This window comes from Physella acuta, unplaced genomic scaffold, assembly GCF_028476545.2.
Source record: "Physella acuta isolate Inbredline_101_S28 unplaced genomic scaffold, ASM2847654v3 ptg000405l, whole genome shotgun sequence".
In the NCBI taxonomy this organism is placed as follows: Eukaryota; Metazoa; Mollusca; class Gastropoda; family Physidae; genus Physella; species Physella acuta.
The window spans coordinates 1,103,117-1,126,933 of NW_026731924.1; the positions used below are offsets into that span (position 1 = coordinate 1,103,117).

General features: G+C 37.3%; 1 pseudogene; it reads right to left on the minus strand.

Annotated features, from left to right (window-relative positions):
- Positions 1-1,022: 1,022 nt before the first annotated feature.
- LOC131942382 (L-amino-acid oxidase-like) lies at positions 1,023-23,559 on the minus strand (annotated as a pseudogene).
- Between the last annotated feature and the right edge of the window lie 258 nt (positions 23,560-23,817).

Below are 23,817 nucleotides of genomic sequence, written 5' to 3' on the forward strand. Positions count from 1 at the left end.
TGCGCTGCTGCCTGCCTACTACTTTCCTACCTGTCGTTATTCCTGCCAAACTGCTTTACTTCCACCCCGCCTGTCTGCCTACCTCACATCCTACTTACACACACACATATGCTCGTATTAGATATGTATGTGCTAGTGTGCTCTAGGACTATGTATTTTTACATTTTTGTTATTAGGTAGAACTATTCAGTATAAAGGAGTTTCTTTTTTTTTTGACGTTGTACATGCCGCTAAAATATTCTTGTGTGTGTGTGTATGTGTGTGTGCATAAAGCAGTGTAGGTTTAGTAATAAAAGTAAAATGTCATTATGTATTTAAGTGTATATAATTATTTTTTCAAGCCGATGTGTTCATAATCTTAAATATAAAAACCCATGAAACTCGATAGAATGAGAAATAATCGCTGAGAAATTAATAATTAATAATTACGTTTAACGCTTTGTTAATTAAACGAATTAAATTTTTTCCGTTTTGATAAAATATCTCTCTAAAATTTGGACCGAATTAGTAGGCATGTCTATCTAACCACACCACACGCGTCATCACGTTCAATAGCTGCGCCATCACGTTCAATGGCTGCGCCATCACGTTTCAATCGGCGCGCAATGGTTTTTAGTCATGTAACTCTAGTTATTTAAATAGTAGTCTATAATTTATTTTCTACTTTTTAGTGCATTAGTACATAAAAGCTTTTTATTAAAACGTTTTTTATGAAATTTTATATGTTAGGATTCGAGAAGCTAAGGGGATATCACTCTCGCTTTATTATATGTAGACTAATTTTTCCAATCAGATGTGCTTAAATGTTTACTTTATTTGATAAGCAAAAAACTTTTTTCTACTGTATTCAATTTTAATTATATATATATATATATATATATATATATATATATATATATATATATATATATATATATATATATATATATATATATATATATAAACATTTCTATTGCACGATTGCACTGAAAGTGCCATCTCCCGTAAAGCATAGAAGAATATACGAGTCAGATTATGGTAATTACTCCCGCTTTATTGAATTTCATGTTAGGTTTAACAAAATAGGCCAAAATATTCCAAATGTGATAGAATTGTCCAAAATATTTCAAATGTGATAGAATTGTCCAAAATATTTCAAATGTGATAGAATTGTCCAAAATATTTCAAATGTGATAGAATTGTCCAAAATATTTCAAATGTGATAGAATTGTCCAAAATATTTCAAATGTTATAGAATTGTCCAAAATATTTCAAATGTTATAGAATTGTCCAAAATATTTCAAATGTGATAGAATTGTCCAAAATATTTCAAATGTGATAGAATTGTCTAAAATATTTCAAATTTTATACATCAGACAAAAAATGGATTTTTTTTTTAGGATTAGATGATCAGTTAAAATAGAGAGAAAAAACCCTGTCGACAGTGGAAAGGGCACCTTCAGACCAACCAACGTGATAACCTTTGGCGTGATCTGCCCCAACCACAAACACGTCGTCAGTCAGTGACGGGTGTTGAACGGTTGAGATGACGTCATCATACCTATAGCCTGCTCTCCAAACGACAAAGCCACAACCAAAAGGATAAGACACCCAGAACTGAGACAGTGACGTCAGAGGCGCTGGGATCTGGTCTCTCTTCATGCCGTAGGCTTTGGCCAGGTCGGTGAGAAGTTGCTCGGCCATTGGTGTCTTGACCCGCTGTGCGCCAGGGGCCGAGCCTGCTAGAAGATTCCCCTTAGTGTTGAGAGCTAGCAGCCTGCTCGATTTACTGTCGTCAGCGTAACTTGCCAGCAGAGCGTAGACTCCAGTTACGTTGGATCTCCCGAAGTCGTAGGCTTGACTGAATGCCTGGTCAGAAAACATGACGGAGCTGGCGTGGGGTGCACTCTCCAGCCACCAGGGTCGCGAGAACGTCATGAAGACTTTGCTGACCGGAACTTCCCTGACTGCGTTGATGGCGTCATCGACTCTCTTGTCTCTGGAGAAAAAAATTTGACGGTGAACTTTAGAATCTACTTTACCTAGGGGTCATTGTGAGAAAGTTAGACTTAGAATCTAACTTTACCTAGGGGTAATTGTGAGAAAGTTAGACTTAGAATCTACTTTAACTAGTGGTGATTGTAAGTCAAATCCAGACGTAACTGTATAACCTACGTCATTTAAATTTGTGTCTAGAATGTGTTTCATAGGCCGATAGGGCACATGATTATAATATTTGTATTGGAATCATTTTGTGTTCCTACGATTTTTTAATCTTTTTAATTCTGCACAAAAACTATTTGAGTAGACCCCAACCCATTTTTACCTGAATGGACCCCAATCAATTTTTAACTGAAAGGACCCCATCCATTTTTACCTGAGCGGACTCCAATCCATTTTAGTTGAATGGACCCCAATCCATTTTTACCTGAATGGATCCCAATCTATTTTTACCTGAGAGGGCTCCAATCAATTTTTTTTAAAGCAAATTTCGGTACAGCTAAAATCACTTTCCCGGCACAAACAAGATCTCTGCCAAGCTGAAAGAGATTTATGTTGATTATGTTTCATGTTATGTTGATTATGTTTCAAGTTATGTTGATTATATTTCAAGTTATGTTGATTATGTTTCAAGTTATTTTGAATTTTTTTCAAGTTATGATAAGCTGGTTGTTAAGCTAAGGGGTAAGGTCTACTCTTTTAACGACTAGAATAATAAATTATTCGCGTTAAAATTATCCTCGCCCTCTACTAAAAATGTTCACCCCCCCCCCCACACGCTCGGGCAAACGTTAAACAGGTGAACATACATGAAGGAAATCGACTTTCGGGCAGGTGTGCGGCGGCTGAGGCCGAGCCTTTGGGCCAAACAAGCAATCAACAGGGGTACATGAGTATTTTTAGCTCTTAGTTTATGTTCAGATGATGATAAGGCAAGATGTCTTGTGGGTAAATATGGTCAAGTATCTGATAACAATGCACTGACCATTTCAAACGTGTAGCCATTCTGTGTGTTTGTGTGCACAAGTTCAAGGACGTAGCTGTTTTGCCATTTCCTGATTGACACCAGACGTCTGTTGAGGTTTAGCTTGTGACTGGAATATTCAGAGAACTTGTTGTGTTTAGTGTCAGTTGGATTTGGCTTTTTGTCAATCAGCTTTTTCATTCATGCAGTAGTAAAATCAGCTTTTTTTTCATTCATTCAATAGTAAAATCTGCTTTTTTATTCATTCAATAGTAAAATCAGCTTTTTCATTCATTAAATAGTAAAATTAGCTTTTTCCTTCATTTAATAGTAAAATTAGCTTTTTCCTTCATTTAATTGTAAAATTAGCTTTTTCATTCATTCAATAGTAAAATTATCCTTTTCATTCATTCAATAGAAAAATCAGCTTTTTCATTCATTAAATAGTAAAATTAGCTTTTTCCTTCATTTAATTGTAAAATTAGCTTTTTCATTCATTCAATAGTAAAATTATCCTTTTCATTTATTCAATAGAAAAATCAGCTTTTTCATTCATTAAATAGTAAAATTAGCTTTTTCATTCATTCAATAGTAAAATTAGCTTTTTCATTCATTCAATAGTAAAATTAGCTTTTTCATTCATTCAATAGAAAAAGCAGCTTTTCCATTCGCTCGATAGTAAAATTAGCTTTTTCATTCATTCAATAGTAAAATCAGCTTTTTCATTATTCAATAGTAAAATCAGATTTTTCATTCATTTAATAGTAAAATTAGCTTTTTCATTCATTCAATTGTAAAATCAGCTTTTTCAATCTCTGAATAGTAAAATCAGCTTTTTGATTCATTCAATAGTAAAATTAGCATTTTCATTCATTTAATAGTAAAATTAGCTTTTTCATTTATTCAATTGTAAAATTAGCTTTTTCAATCCTTAAATGGTAAAATCAGCTTTTTCATCACTCAATAGTAAAATCAGCTTTTTCATTTATTCAATAGCAAAATCAGATTTTTTTCAATCATTATATTGTAAAATCAGCTTTTTCATTCTCTAAATAGTAAAATCAGCCTTTTTATCATTTAATAGTAAAATTAGCTTTTTCATTAATTCAATAGTAAAATCAGCTTTTTCATTTATTCAATAGTAAAATCAGATTTTTTTCAATCATTAAATAGTAAAATCAGCTTTTTCATTCTCTCAATAGTTAAATTAGCTTTTTCATCATTTAATAGTAAAATCAGATTTTTCATTTATTCAATAGTAAAACTAGTTTTTAATTAAGGCGAGCGCTTGACCTAAGTGCCTGCAGTAAATCATGCAGCCAACATTTTCCAGGCGGATTGGTGGGGTGGGGTTGTGGTGGTCTGAGAATTGTCTCACACATAGGAGAGTTGTACAGGCTATAAATAGATCACAGGTCAATGACTTTGAAACAGCTACATCTAATTCCAACGTCTTCATTTCTTGAAAACCGACCCTTTGTTAGCCTGGAGAAACTTGTCGATAAGCTTGACCGGTATGGCGTTCATGCCCTCTTTAATCGTCTGCACCACGAAGTCACCACTGTTGGGCAGAACAATGATAAACACGTCAGTCTGTCGGTGTGTTAGTCACTGTGTCTGTTGGTCGGTCTTTGTGTCAGTGGGTCGGTCTCTTTGTTTGTCGACGAGACTGTCTCGGTCGATCGGTCGAAGAAAAGCAGTCGTTAGCTGACCTATCAGGGCCCAGGTTATTCTCAAAAATTGGAAGCGGGGACGTGTCGGTGGCACCGTCAGACTCAAAGAGTGCGATAGCCCGCAGAAAAGCTTTCCCTTCTGATGTCGCCACGGTGTCAAAAGCTTCGTCGAATCTGAAAGAGAACGCATGTTTTAATCCTAATATGACTTTATATTTTGATCGATTCATCTGGCTTTATATCCTAATCGAGTTAATCTGACTTTAAATCCTGAGCAGTAATTCTGACTTTATATTCTGGTTAATTAATCTGACTTTATATTCTGGTCAATTAATCTGACTTTATATTTTGGTAAATTAATCTGACTTTATATTCTGGTTAATTAATCTGACTTTATATTCTGGTCAATTAATCTGACTTTATATTCTGGTTAATTAATCTGACTTTATATTCTGGTTAATTATTTGACTTTATATTCTGGTTAATTAATCTGACTTTATATTCTGGTTAATTAATCTGACTTTATATTCTGGTTAATTAATTTGACTTTATATTCTGGTTAATTAATCTGACTTTATATTCTGGTTAATTAATCTGATTTTATATTCTGGTTAATTAATTTGACTTTATATTCTGGTTAATTAATCTGACTTTATATTCTGGTTAATTAATCTGACTTTATATTCTGGTTAATTAATCTGACTTTATATTCTAGTTAATTAATCTGACTTTATATTCTGGTTAATTAATCTGACTTTATATTCTGGTTTATTAATCTGACTTTATATTCTGGTTAATTAATCTGACTTTATATTCTGGTTAATTAATTTGACTTTATATTCTGGTTAATTAATCTGACTTTATATTCTGGTTAATTAATCTGACTTTATATTCTGGTTAATTAATCTGACTATGGGGTTGGTGTGGCCAGGACGGTAAAGTTAATGTTTACTAAACCAAAAAGTCTCGAGTTACAACCCCCGGCAGTTGAGGCTCGGTAGCTAGAGATAGTACCCCATCTGGGAGAGACACTTCCAAATAAAAAAAACACTTGACTTGTAGTTCGGTCTTGGATGGACAAAGCAGGCTGAAACCGGAGCCAATGGCCTATGTGGCGCATTTCAAGTTGACACGTAATCAGTGTTTCTACCAGACTTTTTTTCTCCGGGGGGGGGGGGCACTTGAAATTTTCGGGAAGGGGGGGGAGGGCGGACTAAAATTTCCTAGAGGGGGTTGGTCACTGTTAAAAGTATACATTTTCTATATAAATTCCATTTCGTTCGTGGGAAGGGGTGGGGGTGGGGGGGGGGGGAAGCGGTATACTTTCTACGGGGGGACAGAGACCCCCAAAGAGATGCCTGGAAGAAACGCTGCACGTAATACTTAATTGTACAATCAAGAACGAAGAAGAAGAAAATAAATCTGACTATATTTTATAAGGATCAATTGACACAAATCCTAATAAAATAATCATAACTTCGGGTAAGATTGAAATTATTGTCCATTTGGAGGACGATTGATCAACTCGACACAATGGTAATAGTTCAAGTAAGTGGTCACTCTCTGTGTATTAGCTTTCATGTATCTGCCCTCTGCCCATGTATCTGCCCTCTGCCCATGTATCTGTCCCCTGTCTATGTGTCTGCCCTCTGTCCAGGTGTCTATCTGCTGCCCATGTAGCCAGCAACTAGCTACTCACGGTACTTTGTACATGTAGCGACCGTCCGCGAGTTTAAGTTGCATTAGAATGTCTTGCGTCACCTGTGTGCCGTTGTACCCAGTCATCTTCTCCAGGTAGTATCTGTGGTACAACAAAGTACAGTTAGTGGACTTGTGGGATGGTTATATATATATATATATATATATATATATATATATATATATATATATATATATATATATATCCCTCTCTCTCTCTCTCTCTCTCTCTCTCTCTCTCTCTCTCCTCTCTCTCTCTCTCTCTCTCTCTCTCTATATATATATATATATATATATATATATATATATGTGTGTGTGTGTGTATGTGCAAACTTTATAAAGTTGTTGAGAATGCTCCTATGATTGCATAGAAGTAATAGTAACACAGAAATAGGCTTAAGATAATTTCTGGCCTGAAATTAGTGAGTTTTAAAAACCTTATTTACGCCCAACAAAAATTGTGAAAAGTTAAACTTCATATTAGCTGGCTTGTCAACAAAGTACAGTTAGTGGACATGTGGGATGGTTAACTAACGATAACCGTATAAATGTCGGGAAAAAAAAAAATAAAAAAAAAAAAAAAAAAAAATTTATATATATATATATATATATATATATATATATATATATATATATATATATATATATATATATATATATATATATATATATATATATATGTGTGTGTGTGTGTGTGTGTGTGTGTGTATGTATGTGTGCATGTTTTTCTTTTATCCGATTACCATGAAATTTTAGAAAGTTGAGAATGCTACCGGGAAGGTTTCTGTAGGGTAAAAAAAATATTCCATTTGGCAAGGACGGCGCTCCAGCAGGGTGTGTTTTGGCGACCCGGGCTATCCAATGAGCGCTATGGCGCCTACGTTGGTTTTAAAGAGCACTCTACAATAATGACACAACATTCAATATTTTAACCAAGCCAAGGGATCGTACCTGGCTGAAAGTTGATGATAAATCGGAAATAGAACAAGAAACCCCTTTATAATGCACATACTTTCCGCTCTCTTAAACAAACTTTAAAATAAGATATATATTATATATGTATAAAAAGATATAAAATTATCAAATTCATTTGGCTTTTTGAAAAAGAAGTACTTTCGATCACCGGAAATCTTTCAAAATGAAGGAAACATGATCTTATAATTATGCATGACATTTTGCTCACCTACCCGAAGCCGTAAATATATTAACCGTATTTTGGTACCCGAAAATAGAATACAGTACCACTTCCGGACATCGAAAGTCATCCAAAATTTTTGAGTAATCCAAGTATAAGATCTTATTATCAGTGGCGGAACTAGAAAAAACCCGTCCCCACCCCCGCCAAAACATACAACGTATTAACATGATGAGTGTCTTTCTTCTAAGGTAGCAACGCGCGACGGGTAGCTAATTGTTAAATGCTAAATCGCCGTTATCCTTTGGAAAACTCCGGGTTTACTGGTGACTTATTCATGACGTCACGCTTTTAAACGATTTTAATCCTAATTGTCATCCATCGTCAGAAAAAGCACCCCCCCCCCCACATCTAAAAGGACGAGACACCCCCCCCCTCCCCACATCTAAAAGGACGAGACACCTGATTCTACATGTTTTTGTCTTTTAAAAACATCATTTTCTCTCTAAACTATTTTCAGAGTTCGAATCTCATAGAATAATAAATAAATAATACATGAATTCGAACGTCTAAACAATACCAATTTTGCTAGTTATGACGCCAATTACCTGAATGTATATGTTAAGGTTGCTGTGACCGACCCCACCCGACATACCTAAACAAACGCCCCTGGTTCGCCTTTTCCTCAGGACTCAGGTTGTAGGGCACGTCGCCGCCGCTGACCTGTGCTGAGGTCAGAGTTCTCCCTCTCAGGTAATAGAGGGCATTGGCTGAATTCCCGTGATTTAAGGTAAACGGTTCCTTTGTCAGTCCTGTTAAAGAAAGTTACATGATACATTTTGTCTGGGTAACAAGCAACAGCAGCCGGAACAGCAGTAGCAACAAAGTTACATGATAATTTTGTTGGGTAAAAGCAACAGAGGGAACAGAGTAGCAACAGCAACACATACAGCAGGAAAGCAACAGCAGGGCTAGTCAAATCAATTTACAGTGCCTTAGACAGTCTGACTCTGGACGTGAACTTAGGTATGAACTCATCCCCTGCTCACGAGGAGACTGGGGCGTTGGGAGGGTTGTCGTGTACGCCTCCCGCCACGGTTGGAGAATTCGAAGACTTCAACAGCTTTTTTAGCGTCGCGAAGTTTGTAGGCTGAATAGGCCCCGCTGGGCCCCGCCCCTATGATGGCCACATCCACGGTCCGCGAGCAGCCATCTTGTAAAACATAGTTTGAGGAAAAGAGTTTCCATCGTCAATTAATTTTAACCTCTAACCCTTACATCGGACTAACCATGTGTACACATCTGTGTATGTGTTTGCGTACAAGTTCATGGGTAAGAGCGTGCGAAAGTGGGCTTCTGTATACATGTGCGTGTATTTCAACTTACTTTGACGAGAATGGTCAGCAGACGACAGAGTCACAAACAGTAGCAGGAACACCCACGAGCTCATGACGTCATCACACACTAAAAATAGAACCATCTTCTTTCTTACAACTAAGCAAAAATGCACAAGGTAAAGTACCACTTCCAGTTACCGAAAAGCGTTCAAATTTTGATAGAAGCATACGCATACGATGTATTATTTATTTCTAAAATTGCGTCTACCTAGCTTGAACAAAACTCAATCTATTGGATTTTCAGAAACCGGAAGTTGAATAAGTACCACTTCCGGATACCGATAATCGTTCAAAAGTTGATAAAGAACTTCAAATTTGATATAATTCCTATACATGATATTTAGTGAACATAACTGTTCACATACATACAGACACACAGGCATATTTGCTAAACTAAGTTTTTCCGAGTCAAGGAAATGTAAAACATCCAGATTTGTAAAAAATTATATTTCAATTTTTTGTGTGCAAACTTTCCAATTCTTCGATACTTTATATACGAGAAAGTAAAAACGTAATATACGAAAAAGTTAGGGGAGATCACTCCTGATTTTAATTTTTGTTTTGACAAAATGTTATGTTATATATGCCACTGACTTCAGCTGATATAATGTAATGCTGTATTCTGTCCGAGGGTAAAATAAATCATGCTGTTAATACCAGATCAATCATGAGTCAAAGACGGTAAAACGAATGACGAATGTCAAAAGTCATACAGAGGCGTAGCGACCGATTCCGGCGCCCGGGGCGGAATATACATTTTTTGCGCCCCTCCCTCCCATTCTATTTATAGTTATTCCTGTCTTTGAAAAAGCGCCCCCCCCCCCCCCCCCAAGTAAAAAAATAAATTGGAAAGGTTTGTGGATCTTCTTACCAGTTACTATCCCATTAGATTTTATATTTCGGTGCATCAAAATTGATATAGAAAACAGTTAAATCAATGTGAAACGCCTTGAAGTCGTTTATTTTCGTAACTTTGTATATAATTTAATACTTCAGCTTAAAATGAGCTTTTCAATTAATTTTTCTACCCCTTTTGGCGCCCCCTTAAGGTCGGCGCCCGGGGCGGCCGCCCCACCCGCCCTCCCCTTGCTACGCCACTGAGGTCATAACTAATAAATAATACTCAAGGTCACAACTAATATCAAATGTCACAATATGACAAGAGTCACCATTATTGACAAATATCATAGTTTAACAACTAATGACGAATGACAAATGCCACAAAATCACAATAATGATTAATGTCAAAATGTGATAATTAATGACAAATATCAGAAGGTCACATTTAATAATAAAAGTCCCAAAAATCTTGGTATGCGGTGTTGTATTCGGATATCTGATGGCTCTCTGCATGCTCACTAATGGCTCTCTGGGTATCTCACTCTCTATTAGTATGATAACATCCTAATATCTCTCTGGATATCTGACAACTCTACTGTGGCCTTCTAATAGCTCTCTGGCTTTATGGTGGCTCTCTGGTGGCTCTCTGGCTTTATGGTGGCTCTCTGGTGGCTCTCTGGCTTTATGGTGGCTCTCTGGCTTTATGGTCGCTCTCTGGTGGCTCTCTGGCTTTATGGTGGCTCTCTGGCTTTATGGTGGCTTTATGGTGGCTTTATGGTGGCTTTATGGTGGCTTTATGGTGGCTTTATGGTGGCTTTATGGTGGCTTTATGGTGGCTTTATGGTGGCTTTATGGTGGCTTTATGGTGGCTTTATGGTGGCTTTATGGTGGCTTTATGGTGGCTTTATGGTGGCTTTATGGTGGCTTTATGGTGGCTTTATGGTGGCTTTATGGTGGCTTTATGGTGGTTTTATGGTGGCTTTATGGTGGCTTTATGGTGGCTTTATGGTGGCTTTATGGTGGCTTTATGGTGGCTTTATGGTGGCTTTATGGTGGCTTTATGGTGGCTTTATGGTGGCTTTATGGTGGCTTTATGGTGGCTTTATGGTGGCTTTATGGTGGCTTTATGGTGGCTCTCTGGTGGCTCTCTGGCTTTATGGTGGCTCTCTGGTGGCTCTCTGGCTTTATGGTGGCTCTCTGGTGGCTCTCTGGCTTTATGGTGGCTCTCTGGTGGCTCTCTGGCTTTATGGTGGCTCTCTGGTGGCTCTCTGGCTTTATGGTGGCTCTCTGGTGGCTCTCTGGCTTTATGGTGGCTCTCTGGCTTTATGGTGGCTCTCTGGTGGCTCTCTGGCTTTATGGTGGCTCTCTGGCTTTATGGTCGCTCTCTGGTGGCTCTCTGGCTTTATGGTGGCTCTCTGGCTTTATGGTGGCTCTCTGATGGCTCTCTGGCTTTATTGTGGCTCTCTGGCTTTATGGTGGCTTTATGGTGGCTTTATGGTGGCTTTATGGTGGCTTTATGGTGGCTTTATGGTGGCTTTATGGTGGCTTTATGGTGGCTTTATGGTGGCTTTATGGTGGCTTTATGGTGGCTTTATGGTGGCTTTATGGTGGCTTTATGGTGGCTTTATGGTGGCTTTATGGTGGTTTTATGGTGGCTTTATGGTGGCTTTATGGTGGCTTTATGGTGGCTTTATGGTGGCTTTATGGTGGCTTTATGGTGGCTTTATGGTGGCTTTATGGTGGCTTTATGGTGGCTTTATGGTGGCTTTATGGTGGCTTTATGGTGGCTTTATGGTGGCTCTCTGGTGGCTCTCTGGCTTTATGGTGGCTCTCTGGTGGCTCTCTGGCTTTATGGTGGCTCTCTGGTGGCTCTCTGGCTTTATGGTGGCTCTCTGGTGGCTCTCTGGCTTTATGGTGGCTCTCTGGTGGCTCTCTGGCTTTATGGTGGCTCTCTGGTGGCTCTCTGGCTTTATGGTGGCTCTCTGGCTTTATGGTGGCTCTCTGGCTTTATGGTGGCTCTCTGGTGGCTCTCTGGCTTTATGGTGGCTCTCTGGCTTTATGGTGGCTCTCTGGTGGCTCTCTGGCTTTATGGTGGCTCTCTGGCTTTATGGTGGCTCTCTGGCTTTATGGTGGCTCTCTGGTGGCTCTCTGGCTTTATGGTGGCTCTCTGGCTTTATGGTGGCTCTCTGGCTCTCATGTTTCTTTCTAGCCATCTGGTGGGTCTCTGGCTTTATTTCGGCTTTCTGGCTTTATGGTGGCTCTCTGGTGGATCTCTGGCTTTACGGTGGCTCTCTGGCTTTATGGTGGCTTTATGGTGGCTTTATGGTGGCTTTATGGTGGCTTTATGGTGGCTTTATGGTGGCTTTATGGTGGCTTTATGGTGGCTTTATGGTGGCTTTATGGTGGCTTTATGGTGGCTTTATGGTGGCTTTATGGTGGCTTTATGGTGGCTTTATGGTGGCTTTATGGTGGCTTTATGGTGGCTTTATGGTGGCTTTATGGTGGCTTTATGGTGGCTTTATGGTGGCTTTATGGTGGCTTTATGGTGGCTTTATGGTGGCTTTATGGTGGCTTTATGGTGGCTTTATGGTGGCTTTATGGTGGCTTTATGGTGGCTTTATGGTGGCTTTATGGTGGCTTTATGGTGGCTTTATGGTGGCTTTATGGTGGCTTTATGGTGGCTTTATGGTGGCTTTATGGTGGCTTTATGGTGGCTTTATGGCTCTATGGTGGCTTTATGGTGGCTTTATGGTGGCTTTATGGTGGCTTTATGGTAGCTTTATGGTGGCTTTATGGTGGCTTTATGGTGGCTTTATGGTGGCTTTATGGTGGCTTTATGGTGGCTTTATGGTGGCTTTATGGTGGCTTTATGGTGGCTTTATGGTGGCTTTATGGTGGCTTTATGGTGGCTTTATGGTGGCTTTATGGTGGCTTTATGGTGGCTTTATGGTGGCTTTATGGTGGCTTTATGGTGGCTTTATGGTGGCTTTATGGTGGCTTTATGGTGGCTTTATGGTGGCTTTATGGTGGCTTTATGGTGGCTTTATGGTGGCTTTATGGTGGCTTTATGGTGGCTTTATGGTGGCTTTATGGTGGCTTTATGGTGGCTTTATGGCTCTATGGTGGCTTTATGGTGGCTTTATGGTGGCTTTATGGTGGCTTTATGGTGGCTTTATGGTGGCTTTATGGCTCTATGGTGGCTCTATGGTGGCTCTATGGTGGCTCTCTGGCTTTATGGTGGCTCTCTGCTGGCTCTCTGGCTTTATGTTGGCTCTCTGGTGGCTCATTGGCTTTATGGTGGCTCACTGGCTTTATGGTGGCTCACTGGCCTTATGGTAGTTGTTGTTCTTTAAGGGTAGCCTTGTGCGATATACAGAAGACGAAACTACACAACTTAGGGGAGTTAGTTACATACAGAGTTTCTTATATAGAAAATATATACTTTTAACAGTGTCCGCCCCCCCCCCCCCGAAGAAAGTCTAAGGCCCCCCCCCCCCCGAAAATTTCAAGTGCCCCCCCCCCCCCCCGGAGAAAAAAGTCTGGAAGAAACACTGGTTACATACCAGTTCAAGTGTACCTAACAAACCAGCACGCCGAAGTCGTTCAACCAGTTCTACCACGGTTCACTGAATCTAGTTTGACATGAAATATGCAGACTGTCATAACTTGTGGTTGCTTTTTTAAAGGCTTTTACTTAGCTTGCTCAATATGTTTGTGTGTATGTTTGTGGGCATGGGTACACACTTATAACTCTAACCCTAACCCTAACACTTATAACATAAGACCTACGTTCGATTGTCATCATATTATTACTTTCTCGTATATACGAAGTATAGAGAAAGTCTTGTAATCGTGCAAAAAAATCGAGATTTTTACAAATCTCGACGTTTTACACCTCACTGATACGGAAAAACAAAACTTTGCAATCTTGTCCGTATGTCTGTGTGTCTGTCTGTCTGTCTGTGAATAAAAACGATAACCTGAGTACCGTTACAGCTAGGATGATGAAATTTCATATATAAGTATTTTATCAAAATCGTAGAACCTGATCAACTTTTGAGCGATTTCCGATAACCGGAAGTGGTACTTTTCCTACTTTGAATTTTTCAAAAACCTATAATTTGAGTACTATTTCAAACAGATAAATGAAATTTCACATGTAAGTAAAAGATCTAATTCTCTACCTTCTGTCAAATTGTGAGTAATTTCCGTTGACAGGAAGTACTAGTTTTCGCTATTTCCGATTTCTCAAAAAACGCATGTAAATTTATAAAGTACTAATAATATTGCGCACTATTATGCACATCTTTATTTGGCGTTCACTGGTGTGCAATTATTTTTTCTACGAGATTTTATTCTATTTTAAAAAAATTAAGTATTTAAAATGGATTAAAATTCATGTCTATATCCCGAGTTCCCATCCCGTTTTTTTATATAAGAATATTCTAGAAAGTTTAGGGGAGATCACTCCCGGTTTATTTTTTGTTTAAATTTTAGTGCATTTTTTCAATTGTGATTGTTGAGTGTTTTATAAATATAATAAAAACCTTTTTCCTTAGATTTATAATTTTTTTAATGTGAGATGTACTTAGATTTAATTTACTTCGGAACGTCTGTTTGTTTGTGGACTGTGGCAAATCTCGTATGGGGTCCTTCCTCCATACATGACGTCACACTCATAAAGGAGTTCGTTATTTTGTGACGATGTTTAATGGTGGGAGGTGAGGTGGATTGTAATGACTGACGAGAAGCCGCGTTGGTGTTAACAATCTTTATTTACAGACGCCATGACGGTAAGAGAGAGGAAGTGAGAAGTGGCGAGAGACTTATATACATAACAACATGTAAGGGACATCACTCAAGATAACAATATAAATATAATACTAATACAGAAGAGTGAGTTCCCTTGACCTCACAATTATTTCAATCTATTACATCCCTTTACCCTTAGAACACAATAACACATCTCTCAATAGAACAATTGATAGTATCCTAAAATCACCAATTATATTGTAACATGAACACTATGGTAGATTACATCCTTACAAACAGTGCACAATATGCCACAACATAATTAAAATACAAAACAATAATGTCAAAGTCCTTTTGACCTTTAGAATCATAGGTCTAACTTATTTGGGACTTTGATTGTCCTGCTTGACCTTCTCAGTGGCTTCTGATTTGGTGACTCAAGATTCTGACCATCTGGATTCTCTATCTCAGGAGGTCTAGGATTTAAATCATTAACTCCGGAATTTACATTTTCTGACTCCAGACAACTTGGTTCACTCATATCAACAGAACTTGGTTGTGAAACAAACTGAGTTGGTGTGAACTGTTCAGATTTGGTGGGATTGACAGATTCACACTTATTATCTGCACAAGTCATTTTTAACTTTATAAGGCACAGGTCCTGTACATTGAACAATTTGACCTGGTATCCATTTTTCCTTTCTCCCATAATTTCTTAGATACACATTCTTATTAACACCAAATTCTCTTTCAATGCATTATTGCCATGATTTAATGGAACTATTTTTGAATTGGCATCTGGAAGTATTATGCTGTTATTCAGATCCTTAACTGACATAGATTTCTTTGATTGATCAATTTTCTCAGGTAATCTGATAGTGCACTTTTTGTAACCAAACATACTGTTTAAAAGTAATATCCTGGACAATATCACTTTGCAACTGTGATCCAGTATTTGAAGTGGGTGTATTCAATGGCAAAAATCTTTTTCTTCTTTTGATGTTACCCTTTTAGTTTCTGTAAGTGCTAATGATGTTAGCAAAGTTGTTTGATGGTCACATTCCTTCTTACTAATGTATTCTCTTTAAAACATTTGAAATTGCCATATCACCATAATCACTTATTAAGTTACAAATACTTTGTTTAGGCAACTTTGACTGATAATGGACTGCATCTTCTCCATCTTTTATATTATCTTCACAAAGGTTTTTAATTTCTTATTTTATATGGCTTTAAGTCATCATTCACTGACTCTTCAGGCCAACCATTCATACAGTACTCATATACTTTTATTAAGCACTCATCTTTTTGTGTTTCTCTTTTAATATCATTCACATTTATATTGGAGTTATCCATGATAGTGAAGAGAACAAATACATCTTCTGGTACATAGCTCAGGCTTTGGTTTTTTAAAGGTAATCTGCTAAGACTATCTGCACTATTCTCAGATCCAGGTTTGTATTTCAATTCATAATTGTATGCAGTTAGTGTGATAGCCCATCTTTGAATTCTTGGTGAGGCATGCTCAGGTAGGGTTTTGTTTTCTCCAAATAAACCTAGCAATGGTTTATGATCTGTAAAGATGGTGAACTTCCTACCAAACAGAAACTTATGAAATTTCTTAACACCAAAAATGATGCCTAAGCCTTCCCTATCTAACTGAGAATAATTTTTCTCAGCCTGGTTCAAAGATCTACTGGCAAAAGCAATGGGTCTGTCACCCTTCTCATCCATGTGGGACAAGACTGCTCCTACACCATCTGGTGAAGCATCACATGTTAATATAAGTCTTTTCCCTGGGTCATAGTGAGTTAGTAAGGTGTCAGCAGACAAAGCCTCTTTTGCTGTATTAAAAGCAGCTTCTTGTTGTTTACCCCAGTGCCAAGTTGCATTTTTCTGTAGCAGCTTGTACAGTGGTGATAGTTTACCAGACAGATTTCCTATGAACTTTGCATAGTAATTTATCAAGCCCAAAAAAGCTCTTAGTTGTTGGGTATTTTCAGGTTTGGGTGCTTCTTTAATGGCTTTTGTTTTCTCAGGTTGAGGTCTGATACCTTGCTTGCTTAATATATAACCAAGAAAACTAATTTCTGTCAGCATGAATTGACATTTATCTTTGTTTATCTTTAAACCTTTTTCACCAACAATTTTCAAGACTTTATCAAGTGTTTTAAGATGTTCAGTGTCATTCTTACCAGTTATGTACACATTGTCAAAGTACACACAAACATTTGGAATGTCCTTAAAAATACTGTCCATGACAGCTTGGAAAATTCCAGGGCTAGATGATATGCCAAAACATAGTCTTTCATATTGGTAGAGTCCTTTATGTGTGTTTATTGTCGTATAGACTTTTGAATCTGGATGCAGTTCTAGTTGAGTGTAAGCATGACTAAAGTCTAATTCAGTGAATTTGTCTCCTCCTGCCAAATTCAAAGAAATTTCCTCAATGTTAGGAATAGGGTACCTATTTAGCTCTATTTGCTTATTCAGTGTAGTTTTATAATCTCCACAAATTCTTATAGAACCATCCTTCTTTAACACTGGCACAATGGGCGTTGCCCAATCGGAATTGTCTACCTTCTTTATGATGCCATTAGATTCCAATCTACTTAGCTCATTTTCAATTTTGTTCCTCATTGCATAAGGTGGAACTCTAGCTTTGCAGTATCTTGGATTTGTGTCTTTAATGCTTAACTTCACTGTTCTATCATTTAGTAATCCATGATTACCAAAAACACATTTATTTTCAGATATAACTTTATCTAGTGAAGTAAGACTAGATTCTTTTACATTCTTCAATGAACAAATACTCTCCCAATTTAACTTAAGATCACTTAACCAGTTCCTACCTAGTAATGGCGGTCCATTTCCTTCAACCACAAGAAGAGGAAGTTTAACACTTTGACCATTATAACTTACATGAACCATACACTCTCCTATTACCGGAACATTGTCACCAGTGTATGTTGTTAGACACTTGTGACACGGCTGTAGAGACACTGATCCTTCTGTGACAGCGTCAAAATCTTTCTTTGTTATGACTGTTAGAGATGCTCCAGTGTCAAGTTGGAAGCTGATGCTCTTACCGTTGATATAAACTTGTACATTGATGGGAGCATGACTTATTGATTTCACAGAGAACAGGCTGAAATCCGGCTGCGAATCAGTTTGAGCATTTTCACAGGTAGAGTGGTTCATTGGTTGGGTTAGGTAGTCTTGGTGAGAGTTAACATAGTGCTGCTTTTGGTTGCGGTACTGTCTTGACTGGCTAGATTTAGCAACAGACGAAGACTTTGTAAAGCAGGCCTTAGCAATGTGACCTTGCTCACTGCACTTATAACAAGTTGCAGACTTGAACTTGCACTGATGAGATGCATGGGGACCTTTGCATCGATGACATTTTTGATAATTATCACTAGATTTAGATCTAGGATTTGAACGAGCAGGCTGTTTAGCATAAGTTGGAATGCTCTGATGGGGTTGATGTTTATTGACTAACCTGCTGTTTACTGCATGGATCCCTGAAGGCGTAAGAGATTTCGCCGCATCTGATGACTGCTGGAATGACATTGCAAGTTGTATTGCTTTTTCCAATTTTAGATCTGACTCGAGCAGCAACTTTCTTTGAATATCAGGGCTGTTTACACCTGTCACAAACTTTTCACATAGTCTGTCAGACAGCGTATCGCCGAATTCACAAAATTCACTTAAATGACGTAAAGCAGCAACATATTCTGATATTGACTCGTTTGGTTGACGAGTCCTACTGTCAAATCTAGCTCTACATAAAAACTTTGATGGGGTAGGCGCATGGTGGTCTGTTAGCAATTTGCTCAGCTCGTTAAAGCTCTTGGTATCTGGACTAGCTGGTGCGCATAAGTCCTTTAGTAGCCTAAATTGTTGAGGCCCTATGACTGTTAACAAAACAGCTCTCTTTTTGGCTTCTATCGTCACGTCGTTAGCTTCTAGGTAAAAGCTTAACCTCTCTAGGTAATCTTGAATGATTTCATCATTCGCATCAAATTGATTTATTTGGCCATACAGCGCCATTATTCTAGAAATAATTAGCTAATAAGCTCTAGCAAACCTCTTTTTTGCGTAAGTAGGTGCTCTTTCTAGTAGATGTTAATCCTTCGTCGCCAAATGAGGTGGATTGTAATGACTGACGAGAAGCCGCGTTGGTGTTAACAATCTTTATTTACAGACGCCATGACGGTAAGAGAGAGGAAGTGAGAAGTGGCGAGAGACTTATATACATAACAACATGTAAGGGACATCACTCAAGATAACAATATAAATATAATACTAATACAGAAGAGTGAGTTCCCTTGACCTCACAATTATTTCAATCTATTACAGGAGGGGTTTCAGATCGCGTGACTTCACGCATTTTAAAAGTAATGCTATAAACTGAATTTTAGCCGTTATTTTTTGTTTTAGAAAACTGTTTTTATCCTTTGGATAACTATGGGTTTAGGGGTCGTTCGTAAATGACGATTTTTAACTCCCCCTGACCCTCCCTAGTCACACATCGAGATTACATGGGATTTATCTATCTAGGTTCTAGATCTAGAGTTACGGCAAAAACTAGACTTAACGTAAATTCTACATCTAGATCTAGACTTAACGTAAATGCTACATCTAGATCTAGAATCTATATACTAAACTGTTTCAGACCTTAATTATTTTATATAAATCTTTGTTTAGCTATGGAATAGGTGAATTAGGTATATAGGCCCCTAATTTAATTGAAAATAATAGGGCCTATTCGTGTAACTGGTTTCTTACTTTGCAGTACATTATAGTACTAATTCTACGTTAGATAGTCAGTGCCCATATAGCTAAGATGATAGTGTAATGGCTAACATACGGGTGGTACGGGTTTGAGACACATCACGAAAAAGTTTAATTTTTTTTTATAACGTGAATGATAAAGTTGCCTATCGGGACCTCGCGGAACACAGGGCAGGTGAAGTAGAGTTCACCTGTTTCTCTGTCCGACATCTTTTTTTAAAACGATAAAAACATGTCTGAGACTTGTCGGGACACTGGGTAGGTGAAGTAGAGTTTGGTAGGTGTATAGTTCACCTGTGACGTCAGCATATGAAGGGATAGTGTGGTCAGATCCATGCTCAGCCGAAATCGGTGTTTTAAAAGACAACAATTTGTCTGAGTTGGGGATACACTGGGCAGGTAAAGTAGAGTTGACCTGTTTTTGTAACCTCAGAATGTGAATGGATAGTGTGGTCAGGCCCATGCTCAGCCGAAGTCGGTGTTTTCAAAAGACAAAAACATCTGAATTGTGACGCCTTTTTTAATGTGGGGTCTGGTTTTTGTGACGATAAGTGACAGACGTGATGTTTTTTATAGATGACCCCCGAAAACCACAGTTATCCAAGGGATGACGGGTAGTCTAGTACACATCTAAAAAGAAGTCACGCCTCAGCTTACAAGGTTTTTGTCTTTTTAAAACATAGATTTCTTTCTACAATATCTTCTGCTCTTGAACCTCATATGAAAAACAAATTATTAAATTATTAACGCTAACGACAAAATAATAATGAATTAGAACCATTTGCGTGCTTTGTTATTTCTCTTTGTGCACTTTCTTTGTAGAAAAATTAAAACAAACAAATTGATTTTGGCCGGACACCACTTTGACTGGACGTGTTTCGATCTCATGCTACTCACCTTTAAAACTCCGAATGGAGACTACTGTTAACCACGAAGTAAAATTACACCAAAATTTTATTTTCATTTAAAATATATCCTAATTTCAATAACTAAGACAAAAAAATGTATATGGAATATTTAAAACCGGGAAAAAAGTGGTTTTTGTACTTGTTTCTGTTTTTAACAAATTAGATATATGTCATTTTTATTTGACATTTTTTTCTTCGATAAAGCTAATTTACTAGAATCTAGATCTAAGTAACCTTAATTCTAGATTCTATTTTCTCCGAAATAAAATCATTATGTTCTAGAATTTTTTTATGTTCTAGATTTTTTAAAAACATTTGATTGGTGTTTCGAATAATTTTGAGACTATTCTCGTTTGAGTCAATTGAAAAGTTTAATGTATTTTAAAGCTAAATTTCCTATCTTTTATAGCTTTAACGATATCTGTTGTTTTTTTTTTGTTTTTTTTAATTAGTTCCCAACACTATTATCGATTTTCAGATGTTATCAAAAAACATAAGGTTTAAAAAATCGGACTGTTTGATTTTTGTTTGATTTTACTAAAGATTGGATGTAATGGACACCAGCGAGAAAAGTCTCAAAGGTATAAATTAATTTAAAAATCATGCACGGCGTAGTTACAATTAATATGGTTATAAAATCCTGTCTGTCTGGTTTTTTTTTCGGAATTTACTAAAGATTAGATGTATCTTATGTTTTTAATATTTTCGGTATCTAAAAAAAAAAAAAAACAAAAAAAAAAAAAAAGCAAAAACAATTTGGTTTCACGTGTAATGGCGACATAAACAATGGCATCCTGCTATTCGATAGGCCGCCATAAATTTTATTGTACACATTGTAAGCTAAAAAAAAGAAAAACTAGGTCATGTTGTTTAAATTTGCATTGTTATTTAAAAAATTGATCTGCAAAGTTTTGCAAACAAAAAAATTATAACGTGGGGCTGTCAGAAATCGATCACGGAGTTCCTGTACAGCCAATCAATGTTTTTCTTACGAAAGTGAAACATCGGGTTATAACTTAGGCTTGATAAAAATAAATAGAAATATGCAGCCTTAAACTAAAAAAAATATTTTCAAGTTTTCTGGATTTGCAATTTTATATCATTGATTTTAAAAGTATTTTTCTTTTTTTTTACGGCCACTTTGATCACACACACACACACACACACACACACACACACACACACACACACACACACACACATGCACACGCACGCACGCATACACACACACACACACACACAGTTTTTTATATCCATGTCAACATCAATGATCGACTCCAGCTCATCCAGCTGTATACATTTTAAATAAACCGGGAGTAATCTCCCCTAAACTTTCTCGAATATTCTAATACGAGAAAAGTGGCCCGTTGAGGAATAATACAACGGGCGCTAGGTTGATAATGCTGTCTATTTTCTCTAAAGTAAAACCAAAACCAAAATCACCATCTTAATTCAATTTAACCTGAAACAAAAAATGACATTGAAAACGGATTTTTATCCAGAATTGGTACTTTAATTTATACAAAATATAGTCATAGGCATATCCCTAAAGCATGCACCTAATCTCATTCATGACAAAATTTGCATTTAGAGTTTCTTTCAGGCAACTCTACTTGGGAGTAGGGGGCTCCGCCCCCCCCCCCCCCCCCACCCCAAAACATGTCTACCGTCCCATTCAACGAAATATAATTATATACTTTTTCCAGTGTACGCCCCCTCCCCGAAAATTCTATCCCCGCCCTCGAAAATTTCAAGTACCCCTACCCCTCTCCGGGCAGAAAAAGTCTGAAAGAAACACTGGTCGCATTTGTAGATCATCCAAACAAAAGAAAGAACCTGGGCGGGGCTTCGCCCATACCGGAAGAGATGCATGAAAAAAACTGTGAACGCTAAACACTTTTTAGGTTAGAAAAAATTCCTCCCTCCGGGGAGAAAAAAGTCTGAAAGAAACACTGGTGTCGCGCTTAGCCATTACCCGAAGAATGGCATGAAAGAAACTCTGCACGCAAACCACTTTTTAGATTAGACACATGAATTAGGCTGTAATTCTATTATAGAGTACCGATGACGACATTTCTTTTGAGTTGGGGGGGGGGGGGGGTCGGCTTAGACGCAAACCACTTTTAAGATTAGACAAAATTGGCTTTTTAATTCAATGTTTACTCGAGAATCAATGACGTCATATTACTGTGTGCACTCTCCGGCTTGAGATTATTTTCTACTATATGCTCCAATGTGACGTCATATTTCGTTTCCGTATTACTATGTATGTTTTTAATTTGCTTGTGTTTTCGCTAGAGCGTTCTTGTCAGATACATAGATAGATAGATAGATAGATAGATAGATACATAGACAGACAGCGAAACTATTAGTATTAATAACACTACGTGGGATGGCAACTCGGAATATAGACATGATATTTGTTTGCTTAAACTTTTAAAAATAGAATAAAATCTAGTAGAAAAAAAAATTGCGCACCAAGCGAACGCCAAAACAAAATATTCATAATAGTGCGCAATATTATTAGTACTTTATAAATTTACATACGGAAAATCGGAAATAGCGTAAATTAGTAATCCCGGTCAACGGAAATTACTCACAATTTGATAGAAGGTAGAGAATTAGATCTTTTACTTACATGTGAAATTTCATTTATCTATCTGAAATAGTACTTAAGTTATATGCTTTTGAAAAAGTACCACTTCCGGTTATCGGAAATCGCTCAAAAGTTGATCATGATCTACGATTTTGATAAAATACCTATAAATGAAATTTAATCAACCTAGCTGTAACGGTACTCAAGTTATCGTGTTTACACACAGACAGTAACACACACACAGACACACACACATACACACAGACATACGGACAAGATTGCAAAATTATGTTTTTCCGTATCAGTGAGGTGTAAAACGTCGAGATTTGTAAAAATCTCGATTTTTTTTTCACGATTACAAGACTTTCTCTATACTTCGTATATACTAGAAAGTAAAAATAAACAACAATCGGATTATCTCAAAATAATTTTGTCACACCTTCATCAGATTTTAACATATGTGTAAAATTAAATTTCTTTTGCAAGTTTTTTCCTTTAAACACGGATGGCGAAGAATCAAATTAAATAAAGGCACGTCAGAAAAGCTTGTAAAATAGAATTTTTGAACACACAATTACTTGTCATAAATCTTAATTTTTCTATGGTGAACTAATATTGGTACACAAAACAATTTATTTACTTAAAAAAATTAAAACAACAATTAACCCTAACGATCTTTGTTGGCTGACAACTCACCCTAACGATCTTTGTTGGCTGACAACTTACCCTAACGATCTTTGTTGGTTGACAAGTTACCCTAACGATCTTTGTTGGCTGACAACCTACCTTAACCAACGATCTGTGTCTGTTGGCCGATTGTATTCTGGCGTCTTTTATAGGTCGTGTAGATGTTATTTACGCCACCCACGACAGGAGTTGTCTTGTTGTTCGACTTCGCTTTAGTGCAAATCAGGAGCACTGTAAAGCCGCACAGGTCAATTATCCAAAGTATGTGCATTATACTTACATACACATAGGCACTGCACACGTACGCACACAGATCCGCAGAATATACATTATACTTACATACAGATAGTACTAAAAATAAAATAAAATAAAATAAAATAATAAATTAAA